The sequence below is a fragment of the Carassius auratus genome, chromosome 10 (genome assembly GCF_003368295.1).
Source record: "Carassius auratus strain Wakin chromosome 10, ASM336829v1, whole genome shotgun sequence".
In the NCBI taxonomy this organism is placed as follows: domain Eukaryota; kingdom Metazoa; phylum Chordata; class Actinopteri; order Cypriniformes; family Cyprinidae; genus Carassius; species Carassius auratus.
The window spans coordinates 17,092,527-17,097,321 of NC_039252.1; positions in this window are offsets into that span (position 1 = coordinate 17,092,527).

A 4,795-nucleotide genomic window follows, 5' to 3' on the forward strand; every position below is an offset into this window, starting at 1 on the left:
TTTGCAGATATAACAAATAAGTAGCTTAACTTTTAAAATAGGAGGAACTCCTAAGTGCATCCAGTCAAACACTGTTAATTATTAAACATGTTTATATTGAGGAAACACCAAATTGAGAACCACTACTAGGCCTACAGAGAAGATTTTATGTGCAAGAACAAGTTCATGTTACTGTAACAAAGTATGCAAAATTATCTGCTTGTATATTGGTTTTAACATACCAAGATAAAGCTTAATGATTTCATCAACAGTGCAGGAAATGCCTCTCTACAAGTGAAAGAGCACAAGAAAAAGCTAAAACATGAAGATATTATGCAAAAACCCTTCTCCAAAGCAGATAAGAGGCTATCGACACAAATAACCACCATTCGGGATACCAGGAAGTGATACAAGAAACAAACCCCTTGGAGCAACAGTGTCTTAAAGCAAGAAGAAGTGAACTTGTTAAATGGAATTATATATTGAGAATTTTATAAGTAATAAACGCATAGTCAGAAACTATAACTGCTATGTGGGAAAATTATACACTTTAGCATAATTATACAAAAATACTTGACTATGTAATGCCACAGTTGACCAAGTATTCCAAAGACATGCGAGATAAATATTTCTCTTGATCTACAAACCCGATTCCTAAAAAGTTGGGACACTTTACAAATTTTGAGTAAAAAAGGAATGGATTAATAAACATGGCCTTGTCCAAACTTTTTTGAGATGTGCTGATGCCATGACATTTAAAATCAACTTCTTCTTCCCTTAAAATTATACATTTTCTCAGTTTAAACGTTTGATATGTCATCTATGTTGTATTCTGAATAAAATACAGAAATTTGAAACTTCCACATAATTGCATTCTGTTTTTTTCCCCCATTTTTTAAATTTGTCCCAACTTTTTTGGAATCGGGTTTGTATGTAGAATATATGTTCTCAGACACAGGTGCTCCTTGGGTCAGGCGGTCCAACTTTTGTAACCTGAACATAGCAGCGACTGAAACAGTAACCTGTCATCCACTACCAGAGCGTTAACTCTAAACCCACAAGAAGATACGACTGCAACCCAAACATTTACACCACAGACAGAATCAAGACAACCACAGAGACAGAAATGAACATGCCTGTTCAAGAACTAGACGTCTGATTGGGTAATCACAGACTACTAATGCTGCGTCAACACCATAAAATAAAGAAAACAACAATCTCCATGTTACACTCTTCCTAAGCATAGTTACCTGATGAAACAACAAGAGAAAAAGTATTATGGATGAGGGGAAGAAAAAAAACAAGACACTTTTATGGAATACCTTTCACACGCAGACACTGTGCAAGACTTACATTGGCCTTGAGTTCAGTGTGTAAAACCTCAATTTATATGATATTGTAAATCCAAAACCCTGAAAGACAAATAATAATAAGAAAGTTATATTTTAATAAATACAATCAACACATATCACGAAGAGCCAAAAAATACCTGTGTATATTATATATATATATATATATAATATATATATATATATATATATATATATATAAAAGTATTAAAAGGTATACAAAGTAATGCTTATGGCTTTTTGACCATATGTGATATGTAATTACCATAGTACAAGCTAATCGTTTTTTGTGTGTTGCTGGCAACAATGTAGCTAATTACCAGTAAAGAATAATACAACATTTTCGCGCCATTTAAAATTCTAACGTTACACTATAACGAATCTATTGATACATTCCTCGCTTAACTGAAACAAAGCGCGGTTAAGAAAAACACCGCGGGATCAAACAGGTCAGCGAAGTTTAAAAGATGGTTATTTATCCTCAATAGTACGAACATCTATTCTCAAAACTACGATACCTGCTTAATTTAAAACATATGTCAAATATAAGCAAAAGAATGTTTAGTAAACTGGAACTAAACGACATGACAACAGCAGCAGCACTGACAGACAGATGTGTTTATAAATAAAACAACAACGATCACATCTTTAGAAATGCGGCTTAGTTCTCATATACAAGTGTATTATAGTTAAAGGTTAAAATAATACACTTTAAGGATGGTTTCGTCTTACCTTTTCCACTATCAAAGAGGTTTTTGTTCCTCTACTTTTTTCGGAAACACACAGGTTTGGAAAGTTGTACCACGTGACGCAGCCTATCCCTGCGTGTGACGTCATCAGAGACGTGAAGACTTTACCTGAAGAGGGAAATAAAATATCGAGCTGCTGTCTTAATTCATTAGAAACTTATTTCTTATTTTTTTCTCACAGGTTTTTAAGAGCAATGTTGACGTTGACTGAAACTGGTGACTAACGTCACGCTGAATATGCTCAGACTCTCAGGTGACATCATTTGCCTGATATTTATCATGCAGATAGGTATATACATTTTTTTAAGAATAATATATTTGTTTACATAATAGAGTATATAATGCATTAATGAAGTAGTTAAACTTAAGTAGTTATAAAAAATGCACATTGGGGATATTAGCAATATTTAATAAGATATAGGCCTATTTTGAATAAATCACACACGTGACTCACTACAGGAAGAGTTTGTGCTTCCTCTTTACTATAAAGATATAATTTATATTCAAATCAGAAGTTGGATTATATAGAGTTTCATGTTGTTTCCTCATGCAGTCTTCAATCTACAATGGTGATGTGTTTCCTGACCTAAATTTCTGTGATTTACATATTTGCAAATCATCAGTATTGTGCAGTCACATCTTGCTTACTCTACATTATTTGCTGGGAAAAACAGCATGCTGATTTTTCTGTGTTTACTGTTTTAAACAAGAGTTATCTCTTCATGTGCTGTAAGTGTGATTCATTTTCAAACATATTTCGATAAAACTTGAAAAGGCAAAACAAAAAATGACTTTCAGTTGACACATGGAAAGCAGTTTCGATTCAGTAAGTTGAGGAACTAATGAAGCGTTTGAAGGAAGAATATGTGGAAATAGGCTCAGTACCTGCTTTAAAAACAAAGTCGTAGTGTTGTTCAGGTGAAAACAAAACTATTCTCGAGCTGAAGACAAAGATTAGTTTAGATTAAAGATTGGGATTCTTAAATAAATATGATCTGCAATAAACATTTAAAACACCCTTTCTTACATCACACTTCTATAAACACACTGGTATTGAGCTGCATAACTGATTTGCAAAATATTATGTCTTTTTATGGTCGACCTCTCGTTCACATTAATGAATAGGAGCTCTTTCAGTAACAGCTGCATAACCTAAGGACTAACTTTTAATTTAACATTTATTTGTGTTAAAAAGTATTTGTGTTGCAGTAGAAATAAACACACACACAACTGAATCAAATACTGAAATATTAACATTCCAGCCAGGGAGCAGACCAAATGAGACAGAACAAATGCTCATATAAAGTTGTCCTGGTTTTTAATAATCTTCTCAAAACTGTAACAAAAACATTTAGCCTATGCATTGTTCATTGTTGTTGTTTTTTAAAAGAAATGTTTTAGTTGTACATTATTCTAAAAATGTATAGAGAACATTCAAAAGAAATGTTCTATTAATGTTTGCAAAATTATGAAATGAAATGTTTCCTTTAATTTTTTCTTTCTCCTTGGAGTGTTACAAGCTCTTGGTTCATGAAAAAGATCTGTAAGGTTGCAAATCCAGAGTTTTGCGTATTGTGTGTGTGTGTGTTTGAGAGAGAGAGCGGGTGGGGTGGGGGGGTCACACAGTGCAGTCAACTGTCTTAACCGTCCGTGTCTTGTGTCCTGCAAACACATACGAGCTTCATCACTGTGTCTGTCACGCGACTGTTCTCCTTTCAGTCTCAAACCGATGGTTAACTAAGGACATTATTAATTGTCTTTACATTTATTTTGAAAGATGAAGCTCACGGTTATGGAAAGCGGCGTTACATTTCCGATGAGTGCTTGCAGTGTTCGGCCAATCACAATACACTGGGTCAGTTGGCCAATCAGAGCAGACTGCACTTGTCGGAAAGAGGGGCTTTGTAGAAAACAATGTGTTTGAGAGAGGCGGGGCATACATGACCTACAATAATGTACAGTATTTTGAAAAATAATGTTTTTATTTATTTTTTATTTTACATTAAAGCATGTCAAAATATTCTGTTACACCAAACACACCAAATAATGATCTTTACAAGAGATGCATACGTCTTCTGGTTCCCAACAGTCATCAGAAGTGAGAAAAAAGTGTTTAATGAGTTTTAAATGTGGATATTTATGTCTACAAAAAACGCATGGATTCGCTACAGGGGGCCTTTATTAACCCCCTACCATGGGAGGGATGTTTTATTACAGATGCGCGCACTTTATTTAACATCTTCTAAACAGTTGACAACACCCGCTTACCCCCATTGAAAGGCTTGGAAGAGCAAGGGCAATTTTTTATATAACTTAAATTGGATTATTCTGAGAATGGTAAGTCACATAGGATGCCTGAGAGTGAGCAGAACATGGATGAATTTTCATTCTTGAGTGAACTAACCCTTTAATGGTCTTTACTATGGTACTGCACTGTTTAAAGGCTCACGTAAGATCACGTGATTTTTAGCGAAGTCACAACTTTCAAAACTGTAGTATGCAGGATTTGTCTTCTGTAAGTTTTTTTTAATCTTCTTCTTTCTCTTCGAAAAAGACGGAGTTGTTAAACAGCAATACAGTCCGTTGCAAACGCGGTACTTCAGTCCCTGACTCACTATATTTTTTTTATATCCTGTTGAAAATTAAACATGACGTTACTCTAAACAGGGTCAGTCAAAAAATAATGCGCGTCCCCTTTAAACAGCGACTCTTGCGCCG